Raw genomic sequence first — 11,718 nt, forward strand, 5'->3', positions numbered from 1 at the left:
CAGAGCTATATCAGAATCCAGACCATCTTTATCCTATTATATTCCAATTATGTTCCCATCAGCAGCCTCCCAAAAAAGAAAACTGGTTGCCACTAAGAAACATACACAAATGTCCCTTCACCTCCATTTTTTTTTTTTTTAAGTTGAGCTTATTTCCAGGTTATAAATACCTTTTGATTCCCTATTTATGATTTCATTTTATTAACAGGGGAAAAAAAATTGCTACTTTCCAGCAAATTATTGCCTCTTCTCCATGGAACATTTAGACTTAGATTCACTTTGCTTTCCATGGTCACAGTTCAAAAATATAAACAAGATATAATTTGTAAATTAATAATGGATATTTTTATCTTGATTTAGCAATACCCTGAAGATTGCCCCTCAGACTGACCCAAATGTTAATCCAGTAAAGGTCAAATTTCATGAGGGAACAATTCATGCTTCCTTTTAGAGGTCTTTAATGCCATAAATAGTGTCTTGCACCGAGGGTATATCCATTGAACTGATAAACAGGTATGTAATCTATTCTTTAATGAGAGAGAAATAAAAAGGGCATGGCAAATGTACAAAAGATTGTAACTTTATACACACAGAATAAAATCCAGGAGGTGTCTAAGACAATAGAAAGAGGAAAAACAATGCCCTTTTGTATAAAATAATAGAAGTTATATAAAGTAGGAGTGAATGAATGTTCATGGTATTAAAACCCATAACTATTTTCTGTGAATACCCACAGATATGGGAAAAAGTGTAAATAGAGAATATTCTCCCTTCTCTGGGTGTTAATGAGATAGAATGTTTTACCCTTGATATTCTCTAACACTAAATAGCAAATGAAAAGATTATTTTATCTCTTTCCCACAAATCAACTCTTCGGGATGTTATAGTCATCAGTCTTCCAAATGTAGAATCTGGGCAGATGATAAGGCTAAAAGATGCCCGAGTTCTGAGGCTTGGGAAGGAAGGAGGATGCGTTTTATGGAAGGCAGCACCATGACCTGAACTACCACTAAACAGGAACAGGTTAGCCACAGGATAAGGGAAGATTCCTTATCACTAGTTGCTATTCAGTTTTCATGAAAACATATGTTTCTCCCCAGGGTATAATTTTATCATCTTTCTGGCTTTTCTCTATAAAAGAACTTTAACAAATTGGAACAAGATAAATATACACTATATAACTACACATATTAATTCAGTGTGGCTGAACAACCATCTTTTAAAGTTGAACACAAACATATCCTATAAATTATACCTCTATTAATAAACTTCCTCTTTTTTTTTTCAGCAGCATTAAACTGTTAACAGAAGCTTTTGTTAGCAATAAAAAAATCACTTTAGGTTGGCTATGGATCTAAAGAAATAGGTCACATTCACTTACATGCTTAAAGTTAGATTAAATGATTGGTTCAATTAAAAAATCATAAAAATATTCTGAGTGACAAAGTGATCGCACAGTTTAAGAGCACACTTTAGGGAATGCTTTGCTTGGTCAGGCTTTCCCCCAAGGTTGGGGATTGCTGGAAAAGCTGTCCGTAACAGAAGGTCTTTCTAGATCTCAGAAGTTGGTACTTGTGGCTGAACATGATTTTTTTAATAGGTTTCCACACAGTAGATTCTCAGTACTTAATTGTTGCTTGGATTTCAGGCTAAAACCACTAGGGAATTTACCCTAATAATTTGTAACCCAAGTAAGAAATATTATATGAATATCTCTTGTTTTCTTAACAAGATCGCTAAACAATATCTCTAATTGTACAGTGTTTTAGAAAGTCCATTCCCTTGGATTCTGTCCCCTGAGCTTAATCCAACCTGATTCTATCAGCATGGTTCTAAAACTGAATTTGGTCTGATGATCATATTCTCAAAGTCTAATTCCCTAAACATTTTCATGCAATTAGCTAATAATTTGGTAAAAGAAGAGCAAGATTGCTCATCGTATTTTCATTAATTTTCACTTCGTTGGTTTTGTTTTTTTCCCTGTTTTGTTGAGATGTTATTATACAACATATTCATTATTTATTCCTTCTTATTAGGATATTATAAGTAAATATTTAAATAAATGTAATAATTGCCTTTATCAAAGAATTAGTTTTTTTATTTTTTAATAAATATTTTGGGAAACAATTTGGCAAAGTATCATATTAAAATGTTTATATGTGTTTTACCTAATAATTCCATTGTTAGGGATCTTTTGAAACAAAAAATAAAATGAAATTAACTGAGAAGCTGTATATGCACATATTATCATTAGGTTGTAACTTAATTTGTCAAAATGTAAAAACACTACATATATAATGCTCTGCAATGGATACTTTGGTAAATCCAATATAGATTTAAATTTTAGTTTATGATTATAAGACTTTCAGGGGGATGAACTCAGTGATTCCATCGACATTTCTGTCTGCCATGTGTGGATCCCCTATGAAAGAGCTACAGAGAGAAAGAAAAAAAACAAATATAGAGTTTGAAAGTATGAATTCAATCTACTAACACCTTTAGAACACTGCATGATTTTAATAGTCTGTAATATTAATCTACAGTAAACGTAATTCTCAAAACCATGAAAAGTTAGCCTGATACAAGACTTTCATTATATCAAACTCTCAGCAGGGCATATAAATTGTTATTATGTACCACGTATATACCATGGAGAAACTAAAATCCCCCTGAAAGGCCTTAGTAGAAACATTTGTTTAACAGAGATAATTTAGTGGATGACTCTTATGTAACAGTATATTCCAGGTTAAAGAACACAAGACCAGATCCTCGCATTTTGTAGAGAAAAACATCCATTAAAAGAAAACACCACCATTTGCCTGTAAGTTTGTCATATTGTGGTGGCTTGTGTGCTACTGTCATGCTGGAAGGTATGCCACCACTTTTTCAAATAACAGCAGGGTCACTCATGGTGGATAGTTTTCAGGAAAGCTTTCAAATTAAGACAGACTAAGAAGAAGGACCCGGTGATCTACTTTAAAAAAAAAATGGTATTGACCATTTTGAATAAGACAATCATATAGTCTACTATGCTGGGAATAACAAATGAAAGAGGAACCACGTGCCACGTTCATTGGCAAAAAAGAACATTTCAAGATCTATCCTGAAGTACAACCCTGTCAGTGATGGGATAACATGCATAAACTTCCAATGAAAATTAGTTGATATAATTATTACTCAAATTTATCCAGCAAACACTAATGCCAAAGTTGAAGAAATTGAAAATTGTTATCAATTTCTGCAGTCTGAAGTTGATCAAACATACAATCAATATGCATAGATAATTACAAGTGATTGCAATGAGAAAGTCAGAAACAAAGAAGGACAGCTGTTGGAAAATATGGCTTTATTGATCGAAAGGGTGCCAGAGATCACGTGATAGAATTTTGCAAGACAAATGTCTTATTCATTTCAAATACATTTTTTCAATACATAAACTATGACTATACACATGGACCTCATGAAATGGAATACACATGAATGAAATTGACTATATCTGTGGAAGGAGAAAATGGAAAAGCCCAATAACATCAGTCAGAATAAGGCCAGGTGCCAACTGTGGAACAGAGTATAATTTGCTCACATACTATTTCAAGTTGAAGCTGAAGAAAGTTAAAACAAGTCCACAATAGCCAAAATATGACCTTGAGTATAAAAAAAAGCCATGTGAATTTATAAACCATCTCAAGAATAGAATTTATGAATTGAACACTAATGACAGAAGACCAGACAAGTTGTGAGATGACATCGAGGACATCATACATGAAGAAAGTGAAAGGCCACGGAAAGATGGAAAAGAAAGAAAAGACCAAAATGGATGTCAGGAGACACGTTGAAACTTGCTCTTTAACTTAGAGTAGCTAAAGTGACTGGAAGAAATGACAAAGTAAAAAAGCTGAGCAGAATGTTTCAAAGGGTGGCTAAAGAAGACAAAGTATTATAAAAATATGTGCACACACCTGGAGTTAAAAAAATCAAAAGGAAAGAAAACAGTCGGCATTTCTCAAGCTTAAAGGACTTAAGAAATCCCTCAAGCCTCTAGTTGCAATGCTGCAGGACCAATGGGCAAAATTTGAACAACACAGGAAACATAAAAAGAAGATGGCAAGGATATACAGAGTCACTCTACTGAAAAGAATTGGTCAATGTTCCGCCATTTCAGGTGGTAGCATATGAATAGGAATGGATGGTACTGGAGGAGTAAATCCAAGCTGCACTGAAGGCATTAGCGAAAAACAATTCTCTAGGAATTGACGATCCGTCGATTAAGATGTTTCAACAGACAGATGAAGCACTGGAGACACTCTCTCATCTATGCAAAGAAAATTGGAAAACAGCTACTTGGCTGACAAAATGGAAGAGATCCATATTTGTCCCTGTTTCAAAGAGAGTTGATTTAACAGAATTAAGAAATTATAGAGCAATATCACATGCAAGTAATTTTAGCTGAGGATCATTCAAAAGTGGATGCAGCACCATATTGACAGGGAATTGTCAGAAATTCACACCAGATCCAGAAGAGGACAAGGAATGAGGGATATAATTCCTGATATCAAGAGGATGCTGGGTGAAAGTAGAGAATACCAGAAACATGTTTACCTGTGTTTTAATGAATATGCAAAGACGTTGAACTATGTGGATCATAACAAATTAAGGATGACATTGGGAATAATGGGAATTCCAGAACACTTCATTGTACTCATGTGGAAACTGTATATAGACAAAAAGGCAGTTGTTTGAATGGAACAAGGGGATAGTGCTTCTTTTATAATCATGAAAGGTATGCTTCGGGCTTGTATCCTTTCTCCATACTTATTCAGCCTGTATGCTGAGCCAATAGTCTGAGAAGCTGGACCGTATGAAGAAGAATTTGCATCAGAATTAAGGATAACTGGGGTCTTCTAAAAATTAAACACTTACGTTCATCAAAAGACTTTACCTAAACAGTGAAAAGAAAACATACAGACTAGGGGAAAAAAAAAATTTTGGCTATTACAAATCAGACAAAGGTCTAATCTCTAAAATCTATAAGAAAATTCAACACCTCTTCAACAAAAAGACAATCCAATTAAAAAAGGACAAAGGAAATGAACAGACACTTCACCAAGAGACAACACACTTCAAGCAGCCAACAGACACATGAGGAAATGCTCACGATTTCTAGCCATTAGAAAAATGCAAACCAAAACCACAATGAAATACCATCTCACTCCAGCATTACTGGCACAAATCAATAAAACAGGAAATAACAGATGTTGGAGAGGCTTCAGGGAAATTAGAACTATTATGCACTGCTGGTGAGAATGCAAAATGATATGACCATTTTGGAAAACAATATGGAGCTTCCTTAGAAAGCTAGAAATAGAAATATCATATGATCCGGCAATCCCACTCCTAGGAATATATCCTAGAGAAATAAAGAGTCATCACACAAGTAGACAAAGGCACACCCATATTCGCTGCAGCATTGTTCACAATAGCAAAAAGATGGAAACAACCTAGATGCCCATCAACAGATAAATGGATAAACAAACTGTGGTAGGTACAATTAATGGAGTATATTATGCAATGATAAAGAACAATGATGGATCCGTGAAGCATCTCATAACATGGCTGAATCTGGAGGACATTATGCTCAGTGAAATAAGTCAATCAAAAAAGGACAAATGTTGTAGGAGACCACTACCTTAAATACTCATGAAAAGGTTTACATAAAAAAGAAACAATCTTCGATGATTACAAGGAAGGGGAGTGGTGGAAATGGAAAAACACTTAATAGACAATAGATAAATGGAAACTTCCTTGAAGGGTAAGACATTACACAATACTGGGGAAGCCAGCACAACCTATACATGGCAAGGTCATGGTAGCTCCATAGACACATCCAAACTCCCTGAGGAACCGAATTGTTCAGCTGAGGGTTGTGGGGACCATGATCTCGGGGAATATTTGCTCAATTGGCATAACACAGTTTATAAAGAATATGTTCTACATTCTACTTTGGTGAGTAGTGTCTGGGGTTTTAAAAGCCTATGAATGGCCATCTAGGATACTTCACAGGTCTCACCCCTTTGGGAGCAATGAAGAAAACTAAAGATGCAGGGAAAGATTAGTCCAAAGTTCTTATGCACCACATCTCCCATGACCTCCACCAGACTGAGTCCAGTACAGGAGGTGGTCCCCGGGTACCACCACTGACTGCTCTGACAGGGATCACAATAGAGGGCACCAGACAGAGCTGGTGGAAAATGTAGAACAAAATTCTAACTGAAAAAGAAAGACCAGACTTGCTGCCCTGACAGAGACTGGAGAAACCCTGAGAATATGGCCACTGGACACCCCTTCAGCTCAGTGATGAGGCCAATCTGGAGGTTCACCCTTCAGCAAAAGATTGTACAGGCCCATGGAACAAAACAAGACTAAAGGGGCATACCAGCCCTGGGGCACAGACAGGAAGGAAGGAGGGAACAGGAAAGCTTGTAATAGGGAACCCAGGGTTGAGAAGGGAGGGTGTTGACATGTCGTGGGGTTGTTAGCCAATGTCATACAACAATGTGTGTACTGTTTGATAAGAAATGAGTTTGTTCTGTAAACCTCCACCTAAAGTACAATACAAAAAAATAAATAAATTTGAAAAAAAGAAGGAAGACTCATTAACAACTTGAGATGTGCTTATGATACCACCTTGCTTGCTGAAAGTGAAGATCACTTGAAGCACTTACTTAAGAATACTAAAGGCTACAGCCTGTAGTGTGGATTGCACCTCCAAGTAAAGAACTACAAAAATCCTCACAACTGGACCGATAAGCAACATCATGATTAACGGAGAAATGATTGACCTTGTCAAGGATTTCATTTTACTTGACTCCACAACCAACACCCATGGAAGCAGCAGTCAAGAAAACAGAGGATGTATTGCATTGGACAAATCTGCTGCAAAAGATCTTTTTAAAATGTTAAAAAGCAAAGGTGTCACTTTGGGGATGAAGATGCACCTGACCCAAGCTGAGATATTTCCAATCGCCTCATATACATGTGAAAGCTGGACAATGAATAAGGAAGACTGAAAGAGAATTGATGTCTTTGAATTACGGTGTTGGCAAGGAATATTGAATACTTCATGGACTGTCAGCAGAATGAACAAATTTGTCTTCGAAGAAGTACAATAAGAATGCTCCTTAGAAGTGAGGAAGAAAAGATTTCATTTCATGTACTTATGATATGTTATCAGAAGGAACCAGTCCCTGGAGAAGGATATCATGTTTGTTAAAGTAGATGGTCAGTGCAAAAGAGGAAGACCCTCACTGAGATGGATTGACACAATGGCTGCAATGACGGACTCAAACATAGCAATAATTGTGAGGATGGTACTGGACCAGACAGTTTCCTTCTCGGGTACATAGGGTTGCTATGAGTCGGAACTTACTTGAAGGCACCTAACAACATCATCCTGAGGGAAATAAGAAATATGTCTACAAAATATTTCAAGAAAACAACTTGACTTTGACAATGAACTTGTAGATTTTTCTTCATACTCTCTTCACAGCTTATACTGAGAGCTGATGCTTTTGAAAACCAGGGAAGGTATTTGTAATTGCTTTGGTAGAACACGTAAACATGACACCTACCTGGCGTTGAGAGGAAACCTGGGAGTTTTTGATTATGTTTCCTGACTATTGTTTTATATTTGGTTCAGGGCATTTGGAGGATGGAATTTCCAGTGATTATGTGAACAGTCAATTTCAGATTCAGCATATTTCATACCATTAAAGCAGCTAAATATAAAAAATATATAAGCCTGGGAAAAATAAGGCCCCAACATTTTCTATCTAAAGTGTACATGTTTGAATTTTTCTCAATATTAAAGGAAAACCATTGTGGATATTTTCTTATCTATGTGAGGCTATATAATGAAAAACTGAATATTTAAAATTAACTCCATTAGTGTTTATAATTACAATTTATACAATTTTATGGTGTAATTAAATATGATGTATATATCTATTTTAAATTTGTTTCAATCCAAATGTATTTTAATTCAAACTTTTGGTGATTGAATACCTTTATATATACACTATTATTTGTAATATTTTTTTAAAAAAACAGGTATATTAAAAGTCTGCAATGTTTTTCAAAAAATTATTACAAATTTAATCAATTAAGATACTAATATAATTATCATGTTCAACTTTTTTTAATACATTTTCCAGACATGGAAAGAAATGTTCAGAAATATTGAGAAGGCTGATATTTGGAAAATGGAATGAAAGTATAAAAGAGATAAATACAGGGTAAAATAATAGTCTAAATCTACAACAAAAAGAATGAAAGAATAAGTATTATAACACACAAAGATACTCAAACACCCAGTGCTGTCGAGTCGATTCCGCCTCCACAAAGATAGGTAAAATGAAATCAGACCAATAAAGAAAACTGTACAAGAACAAGTGGAAAAAATTTGCAGTGATTTAAAAAGAAAGAAATACTAAAAATATTATAATAATACACATATATATATTTTTAATGGAGTATATCTTTCTTCCTGAAAACTGAAAGTTAAGAGAGTCCTAGTTGCAAAGGTTTCTATTTATTAAATGCTTATACTATGTTCCAGATACATATGTTCCAGGTATTATCTCTAGTTATCATGAGATTGATTTAGTTAAGTATTTTCATTCTCATGACTCACATTCGAGTTGGCCTGGAATAAAGAATTTCTCCAAGTTTACACTGTAAGAATTGGTAGAACAATAATTTTAAAACAACAATTCACTGATATAAAAACCTGTGTTTCTTTTACCATTTATTCCATGTAATCTTTCCACATTGACAAACTAAGGAATGAAGACGATGATGAAATTTGAAATGATATCGCATGAAGCATAACTGAAAAGACTGGAGATAGCCTGAGAAAAATTGCACTCAGTAGGGTATTCTGGCAAAAACATTTGAGAACTTTATGAAGAATGAAAAGATCTAAGTTCTGAGACTTCATAAGGCATCCAAAAAACCAAACCGATTGCCGTTGAATCGATTCTGACTCACAGCAACCCTGTAGGGTACAGTAGAACTGCCCCACAGAGTTTCCAAGGAGAGCCTGGTAGATTTGAACTGCCGACCTTTTTTTTTTTAGCAGCCGTAGCACTTAATCACTATACCACCAGGGTTTCCTCATAAGGCATATCTAAGATTAAATTATTTAAGCCTTAAGAAGAGATGTATTTCTTGTTTAAAATGAGAAACAACATGTGATTATTTAATTCATCAAATAAGAGAGTGTTGATTTTGGAGGAGAGGATAGACAACCACGAGTTAGGACTTTTAAGAGTTTATTCTATATCAGATTAGGGTTTGGATGGTATGGTTGTATGATCCTTAGATGTCCATGATTTTGGGAGTCAGTGTTTGTCCACATGTCACATTTGACCAAGGACAAATGAAAATATCCATCAAAGCTGAGATCAATCTAATCACTATGAGTTCATGCACAGGACAAAAAAAAATAACATCTTAGGAACATAAATTCACTGCATTGGCTCCTGGTTTTCTTAATAAGTAACAAATGTTCTTGATGCAAATACGACTATGAGCAGTTTATATGGTGCCAATGACTTCTTTTCAAGGTCAGCGAGGCCCATTTCAAAATCGCAACTCCAACTTAACAGACATGAAAGAAAAATTTAACACATATTTCCTAAAGATTCCCTAAGGTCTGAGATAAAATCTATGTAAGGTAAATTTCTGCTAAATCCTGATTTCTCCAAGTGTTGATGTTGAGCAGTAATCAATTCTATGAGTGGAGGGAGGGGACTGGATCTGTTAGGGATTATCCAGAGTTATCTGGCCTATGTCTCCGGTCTGATTTTGAGTTAGTTGCTGCAATAACCAGTCATGTGTCCTATGACAGGTTACACTTCTCAGATTTTCTCTTCCTTTCTAAAGCAAATGGATTCAATTGAATAAACTCCAAGTTTTTCAGCCATGAACTTTTACTAAATTCGTATAGATATCATTAGACAGAGCACATATCTGTATCCTATTTTGAGAAATGTGTGGCATGAAAGTAACAGGGGAAATATTTCATTTCTATTGCCCTCTTCACAGCATCCTTTACTTCCTTGTTCCTTATGCTGTAAATCAATGGGTTTAACATGGGCATCACCAAGGTATAAAACACAGACCCCAAATTTCTTGTTCTAGGGAATATTGGGAGCTTGGCTGAACGTAACTAAAGCTTATAGAACCACAGAATAAAGTCACGGCTGTCAGATGTGAAGCACAGGTGGAGAAGGCTTTGTGTCTACCGGCCGTTGAGCGGATCCTCAGGATGGCAGCAACAATGAAGATATAGGAGATGATCACAGTCAAGAAAGTGATCATGGCAATCACACCAGGGAAGATTAAAAGCAACAATTCATTCATGGATGTGTCAGAACAGGACAGCTTCAACAGGGGAGGAAGATCACAGAAGTGACTGATGACATTTGGCCCACAGAAAGAGAGTTTCACCAGGCCAATTGTGTGTGTTAACGAATTAATTAAACCTCCCACACATGATCCTATGACCAACACAACACACACTATTTTAGTCATGGTCACTGTATAAATTAGAGGGTTTACAATGGTCACACAGTGATCATAAGCCATTGCTGCCAGTAAGAAGCCCTCAGTGGTGATGAGTGACGCAAATAAAAAGTATTGCACAATGCATACAGAAAATGAGATTGTCTCCTGTTCAACAAAGAAATTCGGCAGCATTTTGGGTGGAAAGACTGATGAGTAGCAGGCATCTACAAGTGACAGACAGCTAAGGAAATGGTACATGGGTGTGTGGAGCTTGGGGGTGATTTGGATTAGAAAGAGCATTCCCAGGTTCCCCACCAAAGAAATGATGTAAATCAGCAGGAACAACATAAAGAGGACCACTTTCAGGTCCGAACGCTCTGTCAATCCCAGTAGGATAAACTCAGTAACCTCTGTAAAATTCTCATGAGCCATTTGGCTTTCTTGGTACCTGCTAATGATAAGGAGATTGGAATAAATTAAGAGAGAATAATGGAGCTGCAATATCAAGACTACTGGGAATTCTTAACCAGCTTTGTGACTTGAGTTATTACATCCCCTCTCTCTGGTTGTCTTCTTTATGAAATTAGTACTGTTTATTTGCATGTTACATTAGAAAAGCATGTGGGCTTTAATAGTTTCGAGATTCATTTAAAATGTTGGTGTTGATGTGAAGAAAAAGCTAAAGTGAATTTCATTCTAAAAAAACAAAACAAAAAAAGTGCAGCTTATGAAAGATTAATAATTGAATTTGGAAATGTAAACTCTTCCCCTTATTGAAGACCTTTTTTAAACTTCTCATTTTGGACTTAATAATAGCTCCTGTCCAATATGTGCCCGGGTGGTGCAAGTGGTTAACTCTGGGCTGCTAATCGAAATGTGGGAGGCTCTAGGTCACCCATGAGGCACCTCAGAAGAAAGGCCTGGTGATCTACCACTGAAAAACTAGCCATTGAAAACGCTATGGATGTGGTTTTCTTCTGACACACATAGATCACCACAAGGCAGAACTGACTCAGCAGCCACTGGTTTAATGTGGCACATATCAAGATATTAGAATAATCCTTCCTACAGAATTTAAACTTGAGACGATCCATTTATGTTTAGCTTATACTCCAAATTTAAGTGGGAAGTGATGAAAGACAAGGCTCTAGC

At 35.8% G+C, this 11,718-nt stretch overlaps 1 pseudogene; it reads right to left on the minus strand.

Moving 5' to 3' along the window:
* Window positions 1–10,036: 10,036 nt before the first annotated feature.
* On the minus strand, window positions 10,037–10,998 carry LOC126080457 (olfactory receptor 1052-like; annotated as a pseudogene).
* Between the last annotated feature and the right edge of the window lie 720 nt (window positions 10,999–11,718).

This window comes from Elephas maximus, chromosome 7 (assembly GCF_024166365.1).
Source record: "Elephas maximus indicus isolate mEleMax1 chromosome 7, mEleMax1 primary haplotype, whole genome shotgun sequence".
NCBI lineage: Eukaryota > Metazoa > Chordata > Mammalia > Proboscidea > Elephantidae > Elephas > Elephas maximus.